This window comes from Chrysemys picta, chromosome 15 (genome assembly GCF_011386835.1).
Source record: "Chrysemys picta bellii isolate R12L10 chromosome 15, ASM1138683v2, whole genome shotgun sequence".
NCBI classification, from domain to species: domain Eukaryota; kingdom Metazoa; phylum Chordata; order Testudines; family Emydidae; genus Chrysemys; species Chrysemys picta.
Window position 1 is genome coordinate 34,166,038 of NC_088805.1, and position 15,793 is coordinate 34,181,830.

At 45.2% G+C, this 15,793-nt stretch overlaps 1 protein-coding gene across 4 annotated transcripts in view; it reads left to right on the plus strand.

Moving 5' to 3' along the window:
• The window catches only part of ZNRF3 (zinc and ring finger 3), a 205,057-nt gene that overhangs the window by 1,750 nt on the left and 187,514 nt on the right, over positions 1-15,793 (plus strand). The window lies entirely within an intron of this gene.

Consider the following 15,793-nt stretch of genomic DNA (forward strand, 5'->3'; position numbering starts at 1 on the left):
CATAGCGTCAACAGTTGAAACTTTCCTGCGTTCTTGAAACATGCTATGGCGTTTCTACTCTAGCACATTTTGGGAAATGGCCTTTGCACTTCCACCAGGGGCAGCAATGATGAGCGTGCACAGGGTGCAAGTGATTATACTGCTGTCCTGTGTCTAGCTGTTCTGAGCCAAGTTAGATACAGAGGTAAAAGTGCCTGTGCCCAGCTTACGTTAATGCTACTCCTGGGGAACTGCATTCATGGTAGTGCAATGGTGAGAGTCTTTTCAAAACATGTCACAGTAGGCAAAGCTTGCATGGAATGGATTTATAAGTGATCTTTGTACCACACTGTAAAGTACTGCAACTTTGTCTGGCTAGGTGGTTTTTGCATGAGTAGAAATGGTTGACCACTCTAGGCTGTAAAACAGAACATTAAAACTTCAGTATGCTGTGTGATAGCCTATGCCAGGGGTTCTCAACCTTTTTCCACCTCCACCCCCATCTCACTCAGTAGGCCACCCACCTGTGTGGGACTGGGTGCTGGCCGCAGAGCCAGGTTCTGACCAACTGCGTGAGCAGTCAAAGGGGGCTGGGAGCGGAGGAGCAGCTGCAACCCCAGGCACCAGCAACAGACTGGGAATGCCAGGGCTGCCCACTCCATGGCACCACTAGCCAGAGGAGCAGCTGCCCCGCTCTCCCTGGCTCTGGCTTCCCACCTAGGATCTGGCCAGAGGGTGAGGCTTGAGGGGGGCTGAGGGAGAGGAGGAGGTGGAGGGTATATGGAGCTGCCCGCAGGACTACCCCACTCTGGGTAAGGCACTGCAGTTTTAGTGACACCCTTGTGCCCCCTGAACTCTGCCCATGGGCTCAGGGCTACAGCAGGGGTGTTTGGGGTGGGGTGGGGGGAAGAGCTTGGAGTTTCAGCCATGCACTGCCCCTGGCTTCGGGGGGGTAGACAGGGGAGCTCAGGGTTTCAGTCCTGTGCTGCCCCTGGCTTCAGCCCTGTTGGGGGAGGAGGGGGTGCAAGGGATGGGGTGTCAGCCTTGCGCTGCCCCTGGTGTCCAACCTGTGGGCGGGTGCCGGGCCTTGGGGTTTCAACAGTGGCCCCTTGACAGGCCCAGTTGGGAACCGTTGTCCCATATGATTCACATACACAACTCTTGTAGAAAGTGAAGGAGAAAATATTCAAGGGTAACATGTTCAGTTTGTTGGAGAAAGCAATCAAGAAGTTATGGTTCTGGATTTTGCCGATTTATCAGTTCTTGTGGTGATTACCCATACATGTACTGTAGGTTCTTTTCAAAATTATTTAGCTTTCTCTAAAGCTTGGATTTTTGTTGAATGTTCCTGCTCACCCTGGTTGATTGGGCCTTTTTAATATATGGTCAATGTTTGAAATTTTTGATTTGAGACTTATCAAAGAACTGTTGAACTTGCTGTTTTGATACTTACAAAACATAGTATTAAAATATCTCTAGCAATTTATGCCGTTTCTGATGCTAAAATGTTTGGTTTTAGCTACCTTGTTCTTTCTGTGTATTTGGCTTTCTGTGGGTCACTTTGTTCAGTGTATTCACTAGTCCTTCACTCAGAGCTAATCTCCAGTTAGCTATTTAATACAAAATTAAGTTTAAACACATCACTTAAAACTATCTTTATTCTTCTAAGCAGGTAGATAATGTCAGAGTTTAGCAGAACCAGGCTAGTCCCTATTCTATCTGGAACTTTTGAAGTGCTTATCTAATTCCTTTGTAGTCATTAGCAATTGTTGACTTAATTTTTTTCTTTTGGCTAGGCTAAGTAAAGAAAATTGTACTTAAATGGTATTTTAATAAGTTTACTTGTTAAGTAATCACTAATAGCTGTCCTTATTTCACTTAAAACATCTGTGGAATTGGTTTGTTTGAGCATGAGCTCTGTATAAAAATACTGAGTAGTAAGGGGTGTGTGTGTGTAGTGTGTGTGTTTTTTTTTTTTTTTTTTTTTTTTTTTTTTTTTTTCTTCTGTAGTTCAGAGACTATTCTTCCCTGTTCCCCTCTTGGCTTTGTTATGGAATTTACTGTGAAACTTTAAATTTTCTAAATTACAAAACTTTGTCACAAGAAGAAGAGTTGTGAAATCAGATTGCTGATGGAGGGGGGAAAAACCCAGTAGAGCAATGAAGCAATTCAGTTTACTTTAAACTTTTTTTTTTTTTTTAAATTGCTTTCAGGGGCTGAAATATATACATTACTGGAAAAATCAACGTTGTTAATTTTAGCATGGTAAAACTTTGAAAAACAGGATTTTATTCTTGCCATGAGATGAAACTTTGAATCCGTTGTCCAGAGGAGGCACGGTATTGAAAACTTTAGAGACTGTCAAGCTTTTAAAATATAAATGTAAAGGAAAAATACATTTTTAAGACTTGAACTGGCATAACTAGAAGCAAATGTGTTAAGTGATTTTTGTGTGTGTGTGTGTGTGTGGGGGGGGGGGGCTGGCTTTTTATTATAATATGGACCAGCTGATTTGCCTATACTTAAAAACATGGGGTGGGGGTTGGGAATTAATGAAGCAAATTTTTGCTTTTTACCCTGCTCATAATTTTTTTGCTAGTGGTTTTGTGCATGCATGTATGCAGCCACTACTTACCTCCCAAGCTATACTGTGTGTTAGATTTCAAATGAGATTTTAATTTATGCTCGTAAATAACTCGTATTAAGGTATTTCAGCCACCAGAGGGTGAAATATGCCAGATGTCGCTCCAAAGCAGGTATAACTAGCACCATCAAAATCACTTCCTCTGTGTGCTCAGGCACTAGCGCACGTAGAGCATGTCTTACCTGTAGTGTGGATTCCTTGCTCTTTCCTGTCCCTTCTGGTGAGTGAGCTGTATGGTGTCTAAACTTGTTTGTACACTTTCATAACTTAAATTGAAAATTTCTAAAATGAAACAAATTTCATAGATACGTACTCCAGCTTTGGATCATTATCTGAAATTCTGCAAAACTTGGAAATACAGGTCACCTGCCTAGTGATGTTAAAGATGTATTTAACTGTAGTGAGTGGTATATCCTTTGTTTTAAACAAATGAAAAATACTCACTGAAGAGAACTCTCTTTTGAATGAGAAATACATTTCCACTCTAAATTTAGAAATGTTTAAGGAATGAATACAAGGAAATGTGGGTGTTTGTGCAACCTCATGACCATATTTGTTTTTATTTTTCATTTGCTCACTGGTCTTGAAAGCATTAGAACAAAACCATCAGAAATAAAATCTTAAATGTGCATTATCTTTTAAATGTATGACCTATCAAATGGTTACTGATCAGTTTTCTGTCTAAAAGCAATACACTAATGGTGTTTCTCCTGTTACTGGGACTGAGTCTGGCTGGGGTCAGGTGTGTCTGGGGTAGCTTTTCTGAAGTGTTAACTCCAGCTATAAAGAGGTGAATTCTTAAGGGTTTGGTAAAGCATGTCCTTCAGGTCTTTGTGCCTCTGGTACCCCTTAAACTGACTAATGGTCTGATCCAGCAGTTGTGTATTGGCAACAAATGATCAGAATATTCTATATGCCTCAGAACAAAATCCTGTGTGTGTGTGGTGTGTTTTTGTTTTTTTGGAGGAGTGGGGTGGGGATGGATGCTAAGAATGTTGATAGAGTTGGAGAGTGAGGAGGTCATAGAGGAGGCTTCTCAGTAGGTAACCACCAGAGTCAAGTGATCACGTCTCCACTGCGTAGGGCTGAAGGTAGACATGGATGGGCAGGCTGTGACCAGCAGAGAGAAGAGGAGTTCTGCGTGGCTAGGAGTCTCCAGTCGATACCAAGTTCTCAAGTGTAGAAACTGTTTGCTTGTAAAGATACTTCTTAAGGTCCAGCTAGTCCAAGGGAATGAAGAGATGTACAAGACATCTGTGAATGGCACTTCTGCCCTACCTGTAAGAAAATCAAGCTTGTCCACAAAGAGTTCTTCAGCCCTCCAAGGAAGACTGATGATCCTGTTGGGGATTTAATACTCAAAGAATAGAAAGAACATTCTGCAAGGGACAGGTGGATAACACAACAGTATGCTACTTTCCTGGAGTCAAGACCCAAGATGGCACTCTAAGATTGGATAGCCTTTTGAAGTCCATGGGGAAAAGATCCAGTGGTGGTGGTGGTGGTACATATTGGCACTAATGATGCTGTGTTGCAGGATATCTCACAGATAATTGATGACTCAGAAGTGTGAAGAATAACCAAGTGATCTTCTTGGAGATTCTTCTTGTCCCATGAGCAAAGGAAGACAGAAGGTAGAAGATTCCTTAAGTGAACCACTGGCTAAATAAGTGGTGTAGGGTTTTTGTGGAACACTGGGTCATCTTCTGGGGGGGGGGGGGGGGGAAGGGGTGTACAGTTTGGATGGGCTCCACATCAGCAAAAGGGGGACCAGTTTTCTCAGGGACAGGCTGGCTAGAGTAGGCAAGAGGGGATTAAATTAATAACAAAAGGGGAGCATAAAAAGAAGGAAGATATGAGCCCTCAGCACAAAATAGAGAAGTTTAGAAGAAAATCAAGGAACCAAAGGACATGAAGAGCAGAAATTATTTAATTGCCTATACACCAATGCTAGGAGCCTTGGTAACAAATAAGGAGTTGGAATTACTCATTTATAAATTTTAAATTTAATCTAGTTGGTATTACCAAAACCTGGTGGGATGATTCCTGTTATTGGAGCATTACAAATCAATGGTTATAACCTATTTAGGAAGGATAAAATTGGCAAAAGGGGAAAGATGGAAATTTTTTTTTTTTTTTTTAAACACATACAAGTCACTGATAAAGTGAAAGGAAGTGATTGTGAATGGTTATGGATGAATGTTCTAACCGAGAAAGTACAAGATGAGGTCTTAGTTGGTGTCTACTGCAGACAGGGAAACAGGCTGCTAGGTGTGTAAGGTGCCAATCTATAATGTATGGGAAAAGAGGCTGTGTGACTAGGGAATAGCTCAATTTGAGTGAGGTATGCTGGAAGTCCCAGGCTGCCAGTATTTAAAACAGCTTTGGAAATTCTAAAGATAGATGACTGTTTCTAACTCAAAATGTGTTGCATCCAAAATGAAGGCATTCTATACTAGGCTTCATCTTGACAGATGAAGAGTAACTTCCCCTTATTTAGTTCTGTGATAACTTAGGTACAAGTGATCATAACTTGTGGACTATAAGGTGGATAGAAAGCTGGCTAGATCGTCGGGCTCAACGGGTAGTGATCAATAACTCCATGTCTAGTTGGCAGCCAGTATCAAGCAGAGTGCCCCAAGGGTTGGTCCTGGGGCCGGTTTTGTTCAATATTTTCATTAATGATCTGGAGGATGGTGTGGACTGCACTCGCAGCAAGTTTGCAGATGACACTAAACTGGGGGGAGAGGTAGATACACTGGAGGGTAGGGATAGGATACAGAGGGACCTAGACAAATTAGAGGATTTAGCCAAAAGAAACCTGATGAGGTTCAACAAGGACAAGTGCAGAGTCCTGCACTTAGGATGGAAGAATCCCATTCACTGCTACAGACTAGGGACTGAATGGCTAGGCAGCAGTTCTGCAGAAAAGGACCTAGGGGTTACAGTGGATGAGAACCTGGATATGAGTCAGTGTGCCCTTGTTGCCAAGAAGGCTAACAGCATTTTGGGCTGTATAAGTAGGGGCATTGCCAGCAGATCCAGGGATGTGATCACTCTCCTCTATTTGGCATTGGTGAGGCCTCATCTGGAGTACTGTGTCCAGTTTTGGGCCCACACTACAAGAAGGATGTGGAAAAATTGGAAGGAGTCCCACAGAGGGAACAGAAATGATTAGGGGCCTGGAGCACATGACTTATGAGGAGAGGCTGAGGGAACTGGGATTGTTTAGTCTGCAGAAGAGAAGAATGAGGTGGGGATTTGATAGCTGCTTTCAACTACCTGAAGGGGGTTCCAAAGAGGATGGATTTAGACTGTTCTCAGTGGTAGCAGATGACGGAACAAGGAGTAATGGTCTCAAGTTGCAGTGGGGGAGGTTTAGAGGTGGATATTAGGAAAAACTTTTTTACTAGGAGGGTGGTGAAGCACTGGAATGGGTTACCTAGGGAGTTGGTGGAATCTCCTTCCTTAGAGGTTTGTAAGGTCAGGCTTGACAAACCCTGGCTGGGATGATTTAGTTGGTGTTAGCCTTGCTTTGAGCAGGGGATAGGACTAGATGACCTCCCGAGGTCCCTTCCAACCCTGATATTCTATGATCCCATTTATAATGTTCAAACAGAGTGAAGAGCAGACCAATGGTACATATAGTAGGTGCTTTAAAAGGGCCAGTTCCACAAAGGTGAAAACAATTATGAGCCAAATCGGTTGTAAGGAGGAATTTAATTGTAAACAATTCCCAATTATTCTTATTTTTCTAATGATTTTCTAGAGGCCACAATCAAGGAAGAAGGCTGTATAGTTTAAAAACCGACCTGATTTATACAGGAAGTGAAGACAGCTATAAAAATATGTTTTAAAAAAAAAAAAGGAAGAAAGGGGAAGCTGAAAGTAATAAATAGAAATCAGAAGTGATCAATTTTCTACAGTTTCTAAGGGAAGCCAAGGAACACAAGGAGAAATCCATTACCAGCAGAGTAAATAACAGGTTCTTGCTGTTCTTAAAGCATATTGGGAAGAAAAAAGAACCCTAACAATGGAATTGTCCATTAGATGGAAATGATAGAATTATCAATAATAAAGCAGAAGAGGCAGAAGTGTTCAATAAATATTTCTGTTCTGTATTTGGGGGGGAAAAAGAGATGATAGTCACATTACATGAATGCACTCATTCCATTCCAATAGTATCTCAGTAGGATGTAGGGTGACCAGACGTCCCGATTTTATCGGGACTGTCCCGATATTTCCTTGTTTGTCCTGCGTCCTGACCGACGTGCGGTCGGGACACTGGACAAACAAGGAAATGCGCCGGAGCCTGGAGCCCGGAAGTGCTCGCACCCCCCCTCCTCCTCCCAGACTCCGCCCCCTCGTCCCCCGATTGGCTCCCTCCCCGAATCCCCGCCTCTTCCCCGGGCTCACCATTCCCCCTCCCTCCGCAAGCGCTGGAGGGAGGCCCGGGAGACTCAGAAGGAGCGCAGGGCCGGGGTGAGTAAGAGTCCGGCCTGGCCCTGAGCAGGCAGGACTCAGTTGGGTGGTAGGGAGCAGATGGGGGCGGCCCGCGGGGCCAGGCGGCGGCTGTTGTCCCCCCTGGTCAGCGGGACTCGGGAGCAGCCGCTGCTGCAGCTCCCACTGCCGCGGGGGAGCAAGCGGCCAAGGCGCTCGGCGGCTGCGGCGCCTCCGAACCCCCCGAGCCGGGGCCTGCTGCGGGGACCCAGCAGCGCGTACGCTGAGCCCAGCCCCTGGCCAGTCGTGTCTGGGCTGCTGCCCAGCTGGTACTATCCCGCGGCGGCCCCGGGGCAGAGGCATCGGCAGCCCAGCCCCGTTCGTTCCCCTGCGGGACGGGGGGGCTGGGGCCTGCTGCCCCCACTCCGGGGCTGCCGCGGGATAGTACCAGCTGGGCAGCAGCCCAGACGCTGGCCAGGGGCTGGGCCCAGCGTGCGCGCTGCTGGGTCCCCGCAGCAGGCCCCGGCTCGGGAGGTTCGGGGGCGCCGCAGCCGCGGAGCGCCATGGCCGCTTCCTGCCCCCGCGGCAGTGGGAGCTGCAGCAGCGGCTGCTCCCAAGTCCCGCTGGCCGGGGGTGAGAACAGCTGCCGCCTGGCCCCGCGGGCCGCTCCCCTCCTCGCCCTACCACCCAACTGCTCGGGGCCAGGCCGGACTCTTACTCACCCCGGCCCCGCGCTCCCTCTGAGTCTCCCGGGCCTCCCTCCAGCGCTTGCGGAGGAAGGGTTTTTTTTTTTTTTTTTTGGGCCCCCCCCCTGCCACCCTCCCTCCCCCCGCGTCACCCAACCCCCCTCCCCCCGCGTCCCGATATTTGTCTTGGGTGATCTGTCACCCTAGTAGGATGTTAAACAGCAGCTATTAAAGTTGGGCATTCTTAAATCAGGTGCCCCAGATAACTTACATCCAAGAACTTTAAAAGACCTGGCTGAGGAGCCCGCCCGACTGTTAATGTGGATTTTCAGTAAGTCTTGGAACACCAGGGAAGTTCCAGAAGTCTGGAAGAAAGCTAATATTTAATAAAGGGAAATGGGATGACCTGGGTAATTATAGGCCTGTCAGTCTGACATTATCTGGGACCAATAGAGTGGCTGAGAATTAAGGGGGAGTTAATATAATGAATGCCAATCAACATGGGTTTATAGAAAATAGATCATTTTAAACTAGATGTTTTTTGATGAGATTATAAGTTTTTGATAAATATAATAGTGTTGATTGTAATATACTTAGACTTGTGTAAGGTATTTGCCTTGGTACCACACAGCATTATGATTAAAAAAACTAGAAGGAAATAAATTTAACATGGTAAACACTAAATTGATTAAAAACTGGCTGATAGACTTCAAAATGTAATTATAAACAGGGAATGATGGTCGAATGGGTGTGTTTCTAGTGGGGTCCTGTGGGGATAGGTTCTGGGACATACACTGTTTAACACTTTTATTAATGACCTGGAAGAAAAGAAAATCATTACTGATAGTTTTCAGGTGACCCAAAAATTGGGAATGGTCAATAATGAAGAGGACTAGTCCACTCATACAGAGCGATCTGGATTGCTTGGTAATTTGGGTGCGAATGAACAATATGCATTTTAATGTGACTAAATGTATGCATCTAGGAACAGAGAATGTAGGCCATATTTACAGGATGGAGGACTCCATCTGGGAAGCAGTGACTCTGAAAAATATTTGAAGTCATGGCGGATAATCGGCATCACACAGGGAACTCAGCTTCAGCTGTGGCCTAAAGGGCTAATACAATTCTTGGGTGCATAAAGAGGGGGATCTTGAGGTAGGAGTAGAGATTATTTTACCTCTGTATTGGTTACTGGTGTGACCAGTGCTGGAATACTGTGTCCAGTTCTGGTGTTCACCCACTGAAGAAGGATGTTGATAGATTGGAGAGGGTTCAGTGAAGAATCATGAGAATGAGTAAAGGATTAGAAAACATGTCTTTATAGTGAGACTCAAGGAACTCAGTTGATTTAGTTTGATCAAGTTGCCCCTTAACCTTCTCTTAGTCTAGAAGGACCTGTGTGAGGAACAAATATTTAATAATGGGACTCTTCAGTCTAGCTGAGCCAGTAGTGGGAAACTGAAGCTAGACATTCAAACTGGAAATAACCTCACTGTTAAAAATGCATGCCTTATTAATCATTGGGCCAATTCATCAAAGGTCATGGTGAATTCTCAATCACTGACAATTTTAAAATCAAGATGAGATGTTTTTCCAACAGCTCTGCTCTAGGAATTAATTTAGGGAAGTTCTCTGGCTTTTGTTGGAGGTCTGACTAGAAGATCACAGTGGTCCATTCTGGCCTTGGAATATGTGAATCTACAAAATCCGGAATATCTCTCTGCCTTAAAACAGAGCAGTACATTCTGTTGCTAGTGAGCTTGATTCTCTTTGCTGGCACAGGGAGGCATAAATAACACCTCCCCAGGGCAGCAGAGTCAACTGTACCCCTGGGTGGGAATCACTCTTGAAGGGAATGCAAATAATGTTTGCACTGCTGCTATTCCTTATCTATTGGCCACACCTATCATGTTGTTGCTGATCAATATTACCTGTTTTTGAGGCTTTGCTTGACGCTTCTGACTGTGGCTTCCCTGGTGGATGTGAAGTATTTCATGTATGCTGTCACAAGTTTCATCTTCTCTTAAACCCATTGCTCGGGAGCTGCTTCTTGGGTTGTTATGCTGGCAAAGGCTGTTGAATCTGGCCTGATATTTTGTCCTTCTGTGTTTGAACTACTGTTTGTGGGTTTTGTTCTAGTTATGTCAAACCAGTCTCTTACCTGGGTGTTTTTTTTAACATTTTTTTTATTTTTAATTTATTTATTGGTAGAGTACTCACTTATGGTGCTCCAGTAATAAGCATCTTGGATTTTTATCAGAAATATCCTCTGGAGGTTGTAGGAGAGTTGTGAGTTATTTCTGCCAGCGTTTGACAAAATGTTGTTAAGTTCAGCTCTTTGTGCTGCCTGATGACCAGAACTTGATGCGTCATGGTGCTGCATTTGCTGAGATGGATGTTACCTGCACAGTGTAATTATGTAGTCTCCTAGATGGTCAAGGTAGAGGAAAGGGAGAGCAGAGTTCATTTACTCAGAGAGAGAGAGAGAGAGAGAGAGAGAGAGAGAGAGAGAGAGAGAGAGAGAAGAAAAAAAAAAAGAAAAAAAACAACAACCACGAACAAGCAAACAAAATAAAATCTGGCAAGGTTTTTAAATATATCTACTTGTTTAACCATAGCAGGGCATCATCACTAACCCTTTTCCTAAACCTTTGCTCCATTGCTACCCCTAATGCAACTCTGCTGGTGGAAGAAGTACTGTAGACTGGCTGCAGCATGGAAAACTCTAGGAAAAGAAGCCTAGTGTAGACAAGGGCCAGGAATGTTGTCTACTCTTCCCTGTTTTTTTGCTCATTGTCTCACTGTAGGAGCAGAGAATGTGCTTTACCCAGCTCTTAAATGAAAGTGGAAGCATATAGAGTGTAACAAATACTTGGTACTAGAGTATAATTTGTTTAAATAGTTTAGAAACAAAATTCAGAGCTTTAAGTGGTCTGAATAAAAACAACTTCTCAGTTGCTTGTGTCTCACTTCTTGGGTCATGTGATGTTAGTCTACTTATTTGTCGCGTTGCCTTTAGTCTCTCTGGAAAAAAGATTAAGAAAATTTCAAATGTTTAGAAGGCCTTCCTTTTTTCCTGTGCTGCTTTTTCCTCTGGATTCATAGATTCATAGATTCTAGGACTGGAAGGGACCTCGAGAGATCATCGAGTCCAGTCCCCTGCCCGCATGGCAGGACCATCCCTGATAGACATTTATCTAACCTACTCTTAAATATCTCCAGAGATGGAGATTCCACAACCTCCCTAGGCAATTTATTCCAGTGTTTAACCACCCTGACAGTTAAGAACTTTTTCCTAATGTCCAACCTAGACCTCCCTTGCTGCAGTTTAAACCCATTGCTTCTGGTTCTATCCTTAGAGGCTAAGGTGAACAAGTTTTCTCCCTCCTCCTTATGACACCCTTTTAAATACCTGAAAACTGCTATCATGTCCCCTCTCAGTCTTCTCTTTTCCAAACTAAACAAACCCAATTCTTTCAGCCTTCCTTCATAGGTCATGTTCTCAAGACCTTTAATCATTCTTGTTGCTCTTCTCTGGACCCTTTCCAATTTCTCCACATCTTTTAAGTGCTTTGCTTAAAAGATGTGGAGAAATTGGAAAGGGTCCAGAGAAGAGCAACAAGAATGATTAAAGGTCTTGAGAACATCCTCCTCAGGTGTTCTCTGAGCATCCTAAAGCGGGGGGTGGGCAAATTCCATGGTATTCTTTGACAGGTCACCTTTAAATACTGAAACATAATGGGGATAGGGTTCTGACTCTTGTCAAGAAGGGAGCTGGAATAAAAGCTGCAGCTAGGAGAGAAGTGTGGCAATGATTGGAGGAGACCAGGTTAAGCAAAAGTTTGTTAATGCAAAGTTTCATTTCTTGTCTCTTCTTTCATCCATAGTTAAAATGCTAGTGAATTTTTTGTCTTGCTCAAATTGAGAGCCTATAGGCTAATCAAAATCAGGAAGTGGAATTATTCATGGCTTTGAGTTACAAGCATGTTGGATTTTTTTGGCAGTTATCTTTTTAACGTGAAGATAGCTGGGTTTTGTTCCACATCGCTGCCAGATGTCTTAATTGTAAGGCATTGCTGGAGTGCCACTGCTACCCACAGCTCCAGACATCAGCTGAAGTATAGTCCTCTGGTAAATTGCTTGAGACCCTAGGCCCAAAGATTAGCATGTTCAGCAGCAGTGATCTGTACTCAGAATTGCTTTGTTTTCCTGTCTTTGGAATTTGGGTTCTTGGAGATGAATACAGAAGTTTCAAATTACTACTTATTTTAGTAGAGATTGGATAAACCTCTAAACTTGTGGCCTTTGAATAGCAAAGTGGGGGGGGATGGAGAAGAATGTTTTGATCTGCTTGCTTCCATGTTGGATACAAAGGAGTCAAGGTATGCTTCTGAATCTTGCATTTAAACTTCCATTTTCAGCCACTGAATCTGAACACTGCTCCTGAACTCAGCCTAAACCTGATTTGGATTCTCTCACCAATCTCTTGCCCCATTTAATGTTCTATCACAGGGGATCTCAAACTGGGGGTCACGACCCCTGAGGGGTTGCTAGCTGCCAGCCTCCACCCCAAACCCTGCTTTGCCTCCAGCATTTATAATGGTGTTACATTAAAAACACGTTTATATATTTATAATGGGGAGGTGGGGCGCACGCAGAGGCTTGCTATATGAAAGGGGTCACCAGCACAAAAGTCTGAGAACCCCTGTTCTATCAGTTAAGGTGGTTGAGTGAAAAATCGAAGATGTTTATTTTTCATGGATGCTCTCTGAAGAAAATCAGGGTTCACACGTTTCTTCTATCAGCAGGGGAACCTAATAGTACCAGTGCCTCATTAATTTAGTACTTGGTGAGCCAAAATTCAAGTGCGGTGTTCTAGACAGTGTCATCAGGGCAAACAGGAATTGTTTCACACTTGGACTAGTTACTCATATCTCTCCTTTACTAAACCAAGCTTGGTGCAATATTTTGTTTTTTCAGCCTCCAATTCCTTTTTGTTTCTACCCTGTTCTAGATATTGTGGCATTGAGACTTGCCTGTGGGGATCTGCTCTGGCTTAAGCAAACGAAATCCCCACAGTACTGCACCCCTCATGTATTATAGCGTAGCACATACAACTGTACGTTTCAACCAGACACTCTTATGAATTATTTCTTTATTTAGGCTACATGCCAAGCACTGAGACACGAACCAGTGGTTTTAAAATGTCCTGTGAGCTGGCAGGACCTGTTAGTGTTGTCTGATGTAAGTAGGAGGTTGGATATGTCTGCATTATATTAGCACTTTGCCAGTCCTCACCCCAGACTGCTGGGATTTCTTACCAAGGTGCTGTGCCTGTAGCTTGTTCAGGGGCTCCATCCATTATCCGTTTCTGCCCACAACCTCCTTAGTGCTTTAGTAGTAGAAGCCTGATACTCCATCCATCTCCACTGCCTCCTGGCTGGCATGAAGGGGAGGCATTCTCATTGTGAATAGTACCAGTGGCTCTCTCTTCTGATGTTGAGAGCTGAGCAGTTTGAAATTGACTGGAGTCACAAGTTTTGCTGGTGACTAGTGTTCTGAGTAGAGTCCTGTTTGTTCCCAAGCCTCAGTAAATTAAAACTATGAACAAGGTGCTAAGGGTATATCTACACTGCAATTTGGTATCTGCGGCTGGCCCTGGCTAATGGGGCTTGGGCTAAGGGGCTGTTTAATTGCAATGTAGACGTTCAGGCTTGAGCCTGAGCCCAAACATTTACACCACAGTTAAACAGCCCCTTAACTCAAGCTCACAGAGCTTCAGCTAGCTGACCTGGGCCAGTTCCAGGTCTCTAATTGCAGTGTAGATGTAGCTATAGGGCTCGGACACCGTTTTAATAGTGCAAAGTAAAAAAACGAAACAGCTGTCAGTGGACTCAGGAAGATAGCACTAAAATGGACCGTATTGGGAAATATTTTTGCTAACCTGGGGTCCAAACTAATTTTTTAAATTGCAAGACAAACTACTTAATGCTGAGAGTACATAATAGTAACATAAGGGTAAAAAAAAGTCACAGGCGTGTTATAACCATCTGTGGCGGTCCATGCCCCCCAAGGGTACGAGCGGCATGGACTATCCGCCACCGTCCATAAAATAGCCCTTTGGTTCATGGCAGTGTGGCTTAGCAGCCGGAGTCCATGAAGCAACACTCGGGTGGAGGGTAGCCTGGCCTAGCGGCCAGAGTCTATGGTGTCCCCTTTAACGCAGGGAGACATGGCCTGACTGCCGGAGTCTATAATACTGCCCCTGGCTACAGGGTAGTGTGGCGTAGCGGCCAGAATCTTTATCGTTGGGGTGTAACAGCCCCGGTGGGGGGAGGGACCTATGGCCCTGGGTCAAACAGTGGTCTAGTGGCTCACCACCAACTCAGCGGGGGGGGGTTCCAACCTAAACACCCTGAGTTTCCCCTGGGGGGGAGGTACCACTCTGTCACCCTACCAGGCTCTCCGATGGGATTTCCCAGGAGTCATCGGGTCCTCAGCGCTCTGCGGATCTGGTCGTCCCCCGGGTCTACTCCAATCGCCGGGGTGCAGGTGGGCTGTGGACGGCGTCGCTTCCCGGTGCAGTCAGTGGCTGTGGCTGGCTGTCCGCAGGAGCTCCCCCGGCAGGTCCTTCTCCTACGGACTCCAGCCCAGAATGTGCTGGTCTCCCTCCCTTTATACTCCTGTAGCACTTGGAGCATGCCCAGCCTTCCCAGGGTGGCGGGACTTCCTCTTCCAGTCCCTGGGGCTTAACTCTGTCCAGGTTAAGGCGGGGTGGCCTGACCCCTGCCACACCATCCTATAACCAAGCATTACAAACCAAGGAAATTCAGAGTTACATTTGAGATCCAAACATCTTAAGATACGGAAATGTGCAGTAAAGGCACTCTAACAACCTAGGCCGTGCAATAATCATGCAGTTCTGGTGTCCAGGAAGCTGATGTTGGTGTGGGAGTGCTGTAGAGCAGTGGCTTTCAAACTGTGGGTCGTGACCCAGTACTGGGTTGCGGAATGTAAGGCACTAGGTCATAAGAGCAGTTATACCGACAGTGGCCAATGCCAGGTGCCCCAGAGGGAGTGAACCTAACAGGTAATGATCAAGTGATCTCTCTCCTGCCATCCATCTCCACCCGCTGACAAACAGAGGCTAGGGACACCGTTCCTTACCCATCCTGGCTAATAGCCATTAATGGACTTAACCTCCATGAATTTATCTAGTTCTCTTTTAAACCCTGTTATAGTCCTAGCCTTCACAACTTCCTCAGGCAAGGAGTTCCACAGGTTGACTGTGCACTGTGTGAAGAATAACTTCCTTTCATTTGTTTAAACCGCTGATCGGGCTGTTAAAAGTCCTGTCAGCAGTGCTGCCTGGCTAAGGCAGGCTAGTCCCTACCTATTCTGACACTGTGCTGCACCCTGGAAGTGGCCAGCAACAGGTCTGTCTCCTAGGCAGGGCGGGCCCTGGGGCTCTGTGCACTGTCCTGAGCATTGGCATTGCACTCCCATTGGCTGGGAACCAGTGCAGTGATGTCTGCAGATGGCCCCTGGAGCCTCAGAGCTTTGCCAAACAGTAGTGAAGTGACCTTCCAAAATCTTGATACAGAACCCAAATCTATTCCTTTAAAAGGGTTGGTCAAAGAGTGGCTTTCTGGGGGCGCAAGTAGCGATCACTGTCTTTAAGCTAGTAGTTGACAGGTAAACACTTCAATCTCTACCTGAAAGTTTGGAGCCTGTACTGAAGACCTTACTCTGCCAGGACGTTGACAGAACCGTGACCATTTCCTCCCTTTTTTTTATGCTGAAATTGAGGAGAGTAAAACTGGCTCTGAGGGGTTGAATTATTTAAAAATCCCAAAGATTTAGAGGCATGCTAAAACGCAAATTTCTCCAACTGGTTGCATGTTCAGTTTTCTCACTTGTGTACATCAAGGCTGGATCTATAAGAGTAGGATGGATTAAATGTAATTACAGCCTGCATGTAGTATTGCCAGCAGTTGTGGCCAGTAGTGCCACAAAGACAGAATTGGCAACAGAGGGTCCT